Source organism: Cucurbita pepo, chromosome 2, assembly GCF_057944985.1.
Source record: "Cucurbita pepo subsp. pepo isolate OVF chromosome 2, ASM5794498v1, whole genome shotgun sequence".
NCBI classification, from domain to species: domain Eukaryota; kingdom Viridiplantae; phylum Streptophyta; class Magnoliopsida; order Cucurbitales; family Cucurbitaceae; genus Cucurbita; species Cucurbita pepo.
Genome location: NC_141799.1, coordinates 11,486,130 through 11,497,427, shown reverse-complemented (window position 1 = coordinate 11,497,427; position 11,298 = coordinate 11,486,130). Strand labels below are relative to the sequence as shown.

Genomic DNA, 11,298 nt, shown 5'->3' with positions numbered 1-11,298 from the left:
TTCATGACCTAGTTTTTGTGCGTATAAACTTGAAACGAGCCCAAACGAACTCAAATCCAAAAAGATAAAAACAAACCAACCTAACCAAAAAAGTTATGAATAATGAAAATTTGAGAAAAAAAGAAAATGAAATCTAGTAAGCTTTTGAAAAATTTGGGCAACTCTCCCTCCACACTCATTTTGATTCAAACTAGTTTCTATAGCTTCATCGTGGGCTGAGGAGGCCTATAACTCATTAACATGAAATTATGTGCCGCTATTGACTCACGAACTAGAACCTGTGACCTTTAAAATTGGAGAGCACTAAGAGACCTTTAAAATTGGAGAGCACTAAGAGACCTTTAAAATTGGAGAGCACTAAGAGTTATAGAGTGACCCTAGATTAGTCAGATTATTAAAATGTAAAGGAGTCGATGTCCAAATTTATAGGATTCAAAACAGACATATTATTGATTCATGGCATTCCAAGTACAGAAGTTTGTAGGATAAAATGAAGAAAGGTTGAAGAAAAATGAATTAGGCACGCCCAAGAAGAAGATTGGCTATAACCAAGATGATACTACAAATATCTTCCACAGTCTTCCCGTTGCCAGACAGCGCCGATGGGTCCTTCGGCGGCTGCGTGAAGCTGTCCAGACAATCGCCGGCCTCCGTCATGGCTGCAGACGCCTTAATGTTGACGCCATTGTAGTCACCTTTCCCCAAGTTGTTCTTCCCATCCTCGATGTCGCCGGCGGCATCGTCATACTGTTCAGCACAGGTGGCATATCGCTCTTTAAGCTTGGGATCGACTGCCTTGGACGCCAGCGACTGGGCGAGGGCACGGGTTTGAGCAACCTTGTCGTGGGCGAGGTTGAGGGTGAAAGTGGCCAGCCCTTTTAGGTCTGTAGTGCCAGCAGATTTCAACACGTTAAAGCAAAAAGAAGGGTTTCTAGTTTTCTTGCAGATGGTGGAAACGATGTCGTCTTGGGAAGCCGCTTGCATGGGCAACATCCCATTGAAGAACAGTACTAAAAGGACAATCCTAAAGACGGCAAGAAAACTAGAAGATGCCATTTTTTATTTTGATTTTTCTGTCTGTTTTGCTCAATTAATCCGTAGGGAGGGTTCACATATTTATACACTCACAAATATTCCTTTTAATAGCTTTCACTTTAGAATTTTAAGTAAAACGCTATTAAAAGAAAAACGAACAAAAATAGACCGAATAGGTTAAGCTTTTTTCTCTCTAAACCCAATCACAAACTTGGCTTAGTTATCATGCACTTTTTTAGACAATACACCGTCTTGCTCCATGTGCCACTCTCGTGTTAACCTTGACTACACATGAGATTCATAACTTTACTCTCTTCTTAGTAAGATTTAACTGTTCTCCCCTACTTAAACTAATAATATTTATTTTACAAAAAAAAAAAAAAAAAAATCAATGTTATTAATGTAATCTTGAACCATAGTTTTCATGTATGTGAGAGGATAATATTGAATAAATAACCTGAAGAATATATAGTACATGAATAGTGCTAATACGTCGACAAATATTTGTTTTGCCAATATTTTTTGTTGTCCTCACGAAAAGTAGTCCTTGCCATCGTTGTGTGTTTTGACGTAAGGAATGTGAGTCAATAAACTCGACATGGTTAAAATCATGGATGTGGGAATCGTGCATTGAGAAGTTAGTAAGTCAACAAGCTCGACTTGGTTAAAATCATGGGATGTTGAAAAGTTAGTAATCATGGAACATTTCGGGGGAAATCATGAGACAACGGAGACCAACCTCAGCCCATAATTTTCTCCAAGTTTGTTAGAGGCAATCATGAGATAACTCAGCCGGAGATTTTCTGGGTCGGATAGAGGCAATCATGAGATAACCCAGACCATCCTCAGTCCGAGAACTTAGAAGTTTTTTGGAGTTAGCGAACTACTACGGAAGGTTTCTTTCTAGGACTTATTCAAACCTTGACATAAGGAGTTTTTGGTGTATGGGCTAATGCTAGCACTATTTTATGGTTCAAGCATGGTGTACAACGATGCCTCGAGAAAAGGATTGGGGTTGCGTGTTGGTGTTAATGAAGAAGTGATTGTATATGGCTCCTAATAGCTTAAAAAATATGAGCGTAACTACCTAACCATCGATTTGGAGTTAGCAATTGTGGTGTTCACGTTAAAAATATGGTGACGTTACTTGTATGGTGGAAAGGTACAGGTAGTAAAACCATAAGAGCCTCAAGCATCTTATTCAGGTAGAAAGAGTTGAACATGGGACAGAGGAGATAGTTGGAGTTTGCGAAGGATTATGATACAAAGATCCTTTATCACCCATGTAAAGCTAACATAGTGGCCGAAATGTTGAGTAGAAAGACAGCTCACTCTTCTGGTATGTCATTTTCGGTTCTCTAAATCTTAAAAAATTTCACTAGATGGTCATAATTCAAGTCTTTTAAGGATTAGTATGGGTGTAAAATAGTCAAAAGATCACCTTCCACACACCTTCACGCGCCCCATGCGTGGCTGGAAAGGCTTCTAAGCGTGATTTCACTCGCAACGGGCTCACGTGCAAATACCACGGCCAGTCGCTATTGGCCCTCAATTTAAGCATAATTTAACTTAAACTCCCAAAAACAATTTCACTACTTGACACGCACCCCACTCACGACACAAGTGTTCTTGGCTTCGAGTCCAGGCGACGTAAGGCATTAGTATTTTCTTATTTTTTCTTGGTGTGGCATGTGTCCTCCAAAAGCACACCTTGAAGTCTCGCAAAATGTTGCCTCATTGATTTTCCTTCAATTAACGTAGGGTCGGTGCATGTCCTTCCACCTCCATGAGCGTGCTTAGATTTAATCCACCTCTCCACAATGGTATCAGAGCCATGCCCTAAACTTAGTCGTGCTTAGTCAATTGTCGAACAAAAGACTCCAAAAGAAAAGGAGCCGAGCCTCCTTGAAGGCATAGTAAAAAATGACTAAGACTCAAGGCATAGTTTATTCAGTTCGTATGCTTAGTCAATTTATGCATGAACCAAGAAAACCACATTGTGAGGCAGCTCTTCAGGTTCTGAGATACATCAAAGGTACTCTTGGTCAAGGACTCCTACTACCATCTGAAAACAATTTAAGATTACAAGCATATTGCGATTCTGACTGGGGTGGTTGTCGAACTTCAAGACAGTCTATTTCTGGGTTCTGCATTTTCCTCGGAAATTTAATTATTTCTTGGAAGTCTAAACTAATGTGTCCAGATCATCAGCAGAAGCCTAGTATCGAGCTATGACATAACTCGAGCAGTTAGTCCTAAACATCTTGAAAACGAAAGACAAGATTTAAATTGTCTAGATGCCCTTAAGAACCCAGTAGGCTTCCACAATATCTAAGAATAACAAAGGTAACTTTTTCAAGTTGTTCGCAATATGTATGGTGTTAATAGGGTCTCCGCTACCGTTTCCACTCCAGTACCCATACCATCGAGTTTTTAACCCGATACTGTACTATCGAGCCAGGTATAGGTCAGCTAGAGTATGCAATTAGGTGTCCCAACTTTGTGAAAATTGTCAAATGTTTCTTGAACAAGACCACTTAGATGTAAAACTATTCTTGAGATGGGTGCATGGGATCATGTAGGTTAATCCAATAGTTGGCCGGCACACAAGGGTCGCTTCCCCCAAATTCTGGTGACTCTATGATCCTGTGGGAGGGTCCGCCAACTAACCTCCCATAAATGAGGTTTAGACTAGAAGACACCTTACTGCCCAATCAAAACTTTATGAAGTAGCACCTCAATCCAAGGCGTTGGACATTCACCGCAAGAGAATAGCAAACTATATAAATATAAGACCTACCAGGATGAGGATGCCATAAGAGCCTATGAGTAGATTGCTTATTGAGTTTTATTTTTATACTTGCCCTTTTCTTTGTTTTCCCCCTTTTCCTTCTTTTTTTTCCTTTTTTTTTTTTTTAGGTGTTCGTAGGTTGGAATTGAGGTGGGGAGCATTTGAGAGTTGTTTGGTCACAAGGGGTCATTCTCAAGTGTTAGCTCATCTTCCTATTTTGTGTCTTTTGTATTTCCTTCTATAATTGTATTCCAATGGCAACTAGTGAGAAAGCTTAGTCACAATCTATTTTCTCTCATTAAGTTTCATGAATTAGAAAATAATAAACCTTCCAATTTATTGTCTAATATATCTAATATAGCAACTTGTTGTTCAATTAAGCTCACTATGATGAGGCCTATCCAATTCATGACTATCATTACCATTCATTTAACTCGCAAATTAAATGGTTAGCTATTTATTGGTTTCACCTTGGTTTCACCTTGAACCAACTTATTAACGGTAACAGCCTAGATTCGTCCCTAGCATATATTGCCCTCTTCGGACTTTCTCTCTCAGACTTCCCCTCAAGATTTTTAAAACGCGTCTGCTAGGGAGAGGTTATCACATGATAAAGGGTGTTTCGTTCTCCTCCCCAATCAATATGGGATCTTGCAACTCTTCATTCAGTCTCAATCGTGGGTGTAATGGACGATCAATCAAACTTAACTCATTCACATACATGACGAAACAAAAAAAAATTAGAGGTTTTAATCATCTTACCTACAAAGCTACGAAGCCATTGACAGAGTCGATGAAGAAAGAATCCCAACTAATGACGTAACGGAAGCCGAGTTCAATTCTCCTCTTTCAGATTGCGTGTAACTGAGATCTATGAAAAGAGCCTGTATTGCTAGTAGCTTATGCATTCAAACATGAAAAAGAAGATAAGAGAGAAAAAAATAATTAGAGTTTAAAAACATAAACGAATGCATTTTTTATTTTACAAAAAAGTAAAACAATATCGCTAAGAAGGAGGGCTTGAACCTCCGACCTGGTGGTTAACAGCCACACGCTCTAACCAAACTCAACTATACCAGCTAATCGTTCATTCTATTTTGAATTTATTTATTTAAAATATATTTTTCGTTTAGGATTATTAATTCAGGGTCAAAAGCAGGATTGGTAAGCTTCAATGAGACACCGAGATTTGAAGTGAAAGATGATGCTGGGATGACAATTGCAAAACATGGTTCGATAAGAAGAAAAATGAGTAGAGGCAAGTTCATGGTACAAGAAGTGGAAGGAAGAACAACACCTCAGGTGGTGATGGTGGTTGATTTTCGTAATTCGGGTCCACGTAAGTAGAGACCGGGTTGAGGGGCTTGCAAAGTTGATCATTTCTAAGGCATGTCGAGGCAATTTACGACGTATTCGTGCTATATAGGATGTTCTCACCTTCAACATAATATAATAAGGCAGGAGTGTTGAAAATTGTTAGCGTCTAACATTAGCTAATTTAAAGGAAAGATCATGAGTATATTTGAGAAACACTATTTAAAAAAACAAAGAAAAAAAAAAGACCAAAAGAAAGTCTGAATAGCTGATACTCAAAATGAATAAATATCGTATCGAGAAGTTCCAGAACCAAAGAGAAGTTTGGTTAAAAAATTGTTTAATTGTTTGAGGTTGAGTTGGAAAAATATGACTATAAGGTTCTCTAATTTCCTAGTCGACATTGACATGGGTTTCTCCTTCGGCAGTGGTTCTTAGAGCTTAATGCTATGTGGCATAGGATTATTATGTGTATGCATACTATACATCTAGTAATCTCCAAGTATATAGCAGAACAAATCAAGTCATATTATACATTGAATAATTCTAGCATCCATAGTGAAGCAACGAGTTGTATAGGTGCAAAGTGTTGGATGAAAGTCCCACGTCGCCTAATTTAGGGAGTGATCATGAGTTTATTATCAAGGAATACTATCTCCATTGGTTTGAGGCCTTTTGGGGAAGTCCAAAGTAAAACCCGAGAGCTTATGCTCAAAGTGGACAATATCATACCATTGTGGAGAGTCGTGTTCATCCTAATATAGTATCAGAGTCATGCCTTAAACTTAGATATGTCAATAGAATCCTCAAATGTCGAACAAAAGACTCCAAAAGAAAAAGGAGTTGAGGTTCGATTAAGGGGAGGCGTACTTTGTTCGAGTGGAGGGGTTGGATAAAAGTCTCACATCCGCTAATTTAGGGACTGATCATGGGTTTATAATTCAGGAATACTATCTCCATTGGTTTGAGGCCTTTTGGGGAAGCCCAAAGAAAAACCATGAGAGCTTATGCTCAAAGTTGACAATATCATACCATTGTGGAGAGTTGTGTTCTTCCAACACAAAGCAGGTCTCGAAGGACAAGCACCCCGACACATGGCCCAAAGCCTATGTGTGTGTCAAACCAGGTTCTTGAACAAATTCTTAGGGCGAGCTACAACCTATCTAACTTCACCTTCTTACCTTGGTTCTTGCACAAATTCTTCAAGAATGGATTAAAGCTCTTGTATTATCATATGTATGAGAATTTGGCACCTACGCATATGTATTCAAATCCATTGAAGGCACTTTAAGAAATCATATGTTTGGATCTAAATGGGTTTCAAATTGTAAAACCCAATACAAATCAAGTTCTTTATGAAAGCAAAAAATTTCAATGGAAGGTTCCAAATGTTGTATAAATGCCACGACCAAAATGATGTTGGAGTTTTTGAAAGTTTAATATATATGTATTACTTAAATTGTTAACGGCTTACAATATTTTTATTATTTTACTTTTTTTTATATATATTAATTTTGTCGATTTTGTTTATATTATGGTATATGATTCTTATACTAGTCCGACCTTAGCTCAGTTGGTAGAGCGGAGGACTGTAGTGGTTGAAGAATCCCAAAGCCATCCTTAGGTCGCTGGTTCAAATCCGGCAGGTCGGAGTTTTAAAAGTTTAATACCTATGTACTATTGATATTAGTTTAAATTTTTAGGTATTTTGTTGAATGATTATATATTGTGAATATAGATAATTAACTATATGTCGGTAACCTTTGAAATGATTCGTTGCTTATCATTTGCATGTTTACCAAGGGTTGGGTAGGTAGTAATTATTTTAGGTGATAGCCTCATAACTTCGGGTGCAAAGGAGTTTTGAATTTATTGCACAACTAAAAGTCAATTTAAACTTGTAGGTCATAATATCCATGCAAGTATTCCCAACTATTTTTTTTTTTTTTTTTTTTTTAACAAATCGAACAACCTGAATCCAATAAACGGTTAGGTTGTGAAAATTTTCGGGTTAGGTTGGGTTACCAATCCAACCAACCCGAACTATTGGGTTGTTCCAAAAAATTCTCTCAACCCAACCCAACCCGACCCGACCCATGTACACCCGTAACTTGTCTGATTGGCTTTATGCCATAAAATCTCGTAGTTAAATATTTTATTTTTAATAATAATTTTGATTATTTTATATGCCATTTAACACTATTTATTATATGATAAATCTAAGGTTATTAATGTAATTTTGAACAATATGTAATTGACAAATGGGTGGATCATGTTCAAGAAATAATCTAATGGGTTTATGGTATATGGATAAAGTTTGGTGTTTAACTGTGAGATTCTACCTCGGTTGGAAAGGAGAGTAGAACGAAACATTCCTTATAAAGGTGTGGAAACCTCTCCTTAACAGACGCGTTTTAAAACCATGAGGCTGACGGTGATACGTAACAGGTTAAAGCGGACAATATCTGCTAGTTGTGGGATTGGGCTATTACGAATGGTATCGGAGTCACACACCGGGCAGTGTGCCAGCAAGGATGTTGGGCCCCTGAGGGGGTGGATTGTGAGATCCCACATCAGTTGGGAAGGGGAACCATACATTCCTTATAAGGGTGTGGAAACTCCTCTATGTCAGCGAGAACGCTGGGTCCCGAGGGGGGTGGAGTGTGAGATCCTACATTTGTTGGAGAGGAGAACCAAACATTCCTGATAAGGGTGTAGAAATCTCTCTGCGCCATCAAGGTGGATTGTGAGATCCCACATCGGTTGGAGATGGGAACCAAGCATTTCTTGTGGAAACCTCTCTGTACCAATGAAGTGGATTGTGAGATCTCACATCGGTTGGAGACGGGAACCAAACATTCCTTGTAAGGGTACGAAAACCTCTCCGTGCCAACGAGGACGCTTGCTCCAAAAGGGGGTGGATTGTGATAAAATAAGTCTACCCTTATATTATTTTTAAGAATTATCAAGATTGTAAACCATTCGTAAAATGTCACAACCAAAATTCTTTGGTATCAATTGTTGTGACGGAAGCGGAGGCAAGATCGATCGTACTCACACACCCACAAATATAAATTAAACAAAGAGACGCAAAGATTTACATGGTTCGGAAGTAAGAAATTTCCCTACATCCACGGGTGATAGCTAATCCCTAACCAAAGTGTTTACAAGTGTATCTCACACTCTCACACGGCAAATTCTCTGTTACAAAGTTCTTCCCATTGCCTCGGGTCAAATACAAAATGACAATGACTCCACATCTTAAACAATGTTAGACAAACTTTTATATAAACATAGCAATACTAATTCTCATACATGAATCAAAGCAACACTAGCATACATAAATCAAGATGATTCAAGTACCAATATGAGATAATGTACCAATATGGGAGATAAACCAAATGAATCCAATAGATTCATGAATCAAAGCGGGGAATGTACCAAAAGTCTTGAATAATCTCCACCTTGGCAGAAGATCTCCAAGAATATAACTTATTTGGCTGCCACCAAGTCAACCAACTACTTTTCAGGAGTAACTACCTTTGTCAACATATCCGCGAGATTATTAGCAGTTCCAATTTTCAATAAACAAATGTCCCCTTCATCAACAATTCTCGAACAAAATGAAATCGGACATCAATATGTTTGATACGAGCATGATAGACTTGGTTCTTCGACAAACAAATAGCACTCTGGCTATCACAAAACACTTCTATTTGTTCCTGAGAAATAACTAAGTCACCAAACCATGAATCTAGGTTCTTTAAAAGCTATAGTGACTGTCATATGCTCTGCTTCGGTGGTAGACAATGCAACAGTAGACAATAATTTTGAACGCCAACAAATAGGTCCACTAGCCATAGTGGACAGATAACCACTAATTGATCGTTACTTATCAATCTCCACTTGTCTCTTGGAAGCAATTGACATATCATCAACATACAAGATCAAATAGATAAACATACCACATAATTGTCAAATTGACTATGAGTGTACTTATGCTCCACCATGAAGTGATCAAAATTCAGATACCATTGACGAGGAGATTGTTTCAGCCTATACAAAGATTTCTTCAATCTACACTACTCGAAAACCAACTCACTGTGTCGTATATATTTCTTCTTCCAAATCTCCATGCAAGAAAACAATTTTTATATCAAGTTAAGCAAGCTGAAGATTAAATTAAGCGACCAAAACCAACAAAATTTGAATGGATGGAGATATTCACAATTCTTGAAAGTATGATTTCCAAAAACAAATTCCGAAAACAAATAAGCAAGCTTGCAATGAGAAACTTATCTTCGACAATTGATGCTGAGTTTGAGCACGCCTGGTGGTCGATGGGGTTAAGTCTTTCACAATACCACAAATGTCGAAACCTGGCTCTATTGATACTAATTGTGGTACCCTAATGCCACAACCAAAATGCTCTAATACAAATTGTTGTAGCGGAAGTGGGAGCAAGATCAATCATACTCACACACCCACAAATTGTTGTAGCTTACCATGTCTATTAGTAGTCGTGAAGATATCACAAAAGTCGAGACCACTTCCAATTTCTTGTAGTACAACTCAGTGATGTCAAGCTTGTCTCAGTTTCGTTAGTGCCTTATCGGGTGTAGAAATAGTTAGGGATCTCTGAACAAGGTCTTTGTTCATAAACTCGTCACAAGTGCTATTAGACCACACAGGTAAACTCGGTAGTTAGTCAACACACGAGGTTGCTCCCCCACTTCATTGTGATGTTATGGTCATGTGGAGGGGTTGCTAGCTAAGCTTTCACAAATGATATTCAGGTCTCATGACGCCATATCGTCTTTAATGTCAGCATGTTTGTTGAGGTTGCTCCTCTTCAACTTAGGATACCAGTGATTCACTTCCTAATCAATATAAGCCGCTAAATAAGAAGATCAAACAAGTTGGTTCACCGCAAAGCTCAGTTAGGTCGTTCAGGTGATTGTGCGACACTAGGTTAGGTGAACAACCTCCAAACCTTTATTGGGTTTGTAATACACACGAAAACTGACTTAGGAACTTCTAGACCATCCAGAAGCTTAGATAGGTGTAGGAGCATTAGGTGTAGGAGCTTCTGCATGAACTTCCTAGAGTCTAGATTAGGTGTAGAAGCTTATGCATGAATTTCCTAGAGTCCAAATTCAAGCTCATGGTAACTTACTAGGTCATGGATGTTTAAAAGCCTACGGTAGGCTACTTACCAACTATTTTTATGCTCACCAGATATTACTTTTTTTTTTCTCAAGTGATCAGCTGATTGGTTGACGTGGGAAGGAGTTATGCGACCACAGAGAAAGGTCATTCTAGAGAGTCAGTTCTTTTGGTATTTTGGCTATAGTTTGTTTGGTATCTCCTACCTTGGTCCCCGATTTTATATTAATACTCAAACAATCCTTCCAAAATAATAGATATATTTGATTTTATCTTTTAATGTTGTGTTATTTTTAAATTTTCAAAATTGTTTTATCGTACCTTTCTTAACACATTCTTGTGATTCAAAAGTCTAGATCATTAGACCAAAGCGTTATGAGCAATTTTCATGAAGAAAGCTTGGAAAAAAATGACTCCAAGTCATCGAATCTAGTGGTGGAATATTGTTTTCTTTAACTTTCTTTCCAAAACCCTAACCTCTTCTTTTCTCTTTCTTTTTTCTTCTTTGTTTTCTCTATCCTCTCTTTTTTAATTGGCTTCATCATTCCCATGGTTCCATCATAAGACCATGACCAAGACAATTTGCTCGTTATGCACCAGCTTCACGTCTCTAACTAGTATCTTCATCGACTTCTCCCATATGAAGAATCCTCTCTAAAGAAAAGTGACTCATGTTCGATAACATATGAAGAGTCTGGGGTATACTTCTACGGTATAAACATATGGAACACGTTATGCACGGTGACAAGTGTAAATGGTAGTGCTAATTTGTATGGCCACTAGTCCTATATTCTCTAGGATCTCAAAGAGACCTACAAATCTTGTCTTCAACTTGCCCTTCTCCCAAATTTCAACACCTGTATCATAGGTGCAACTTTGAAAAAGACATGATCACTAGTAACAAACTCAAGTTCCTTCAACTTGCCCTTCTCCCAAATTTCAACACCTGTATCATAGGTGCAACTTTGAAAAAGACATGATCACCAGTAACA

The 11,298-nt window shown here is 38.1% G+C and overlaps 1 non-coding gene and 1 pseudogene across 1 annotated transcript; one reads left to right on the top strand and one right to left on the bottom strand.

The window, feature by feature from the left end:
- Positions 1–422: 422 nt before the first annotated feature.
- Positions 423–1,071, bottom strand: LOC147793696 (pectinesterase inhibitor pseudogene; annotated as a pseudogene).
- A 5,627-nt stretch (positions 1,072–6,698) lies between these two features.
- Positions 6,699–6,792, top strand: TRNAY-GUA (transfer RNA tyrosine (anticodon GUA)). The gene is made up of 2 exons: positions 6,699–6,735; positions 6,757–6,792. It is a non-coding gene; the product is annotated as a tRNA-Tyr (tRNA).
- The last annotated feature ends 4,506 nt before the right edge of the window (positions 6,793–11,298 follow it).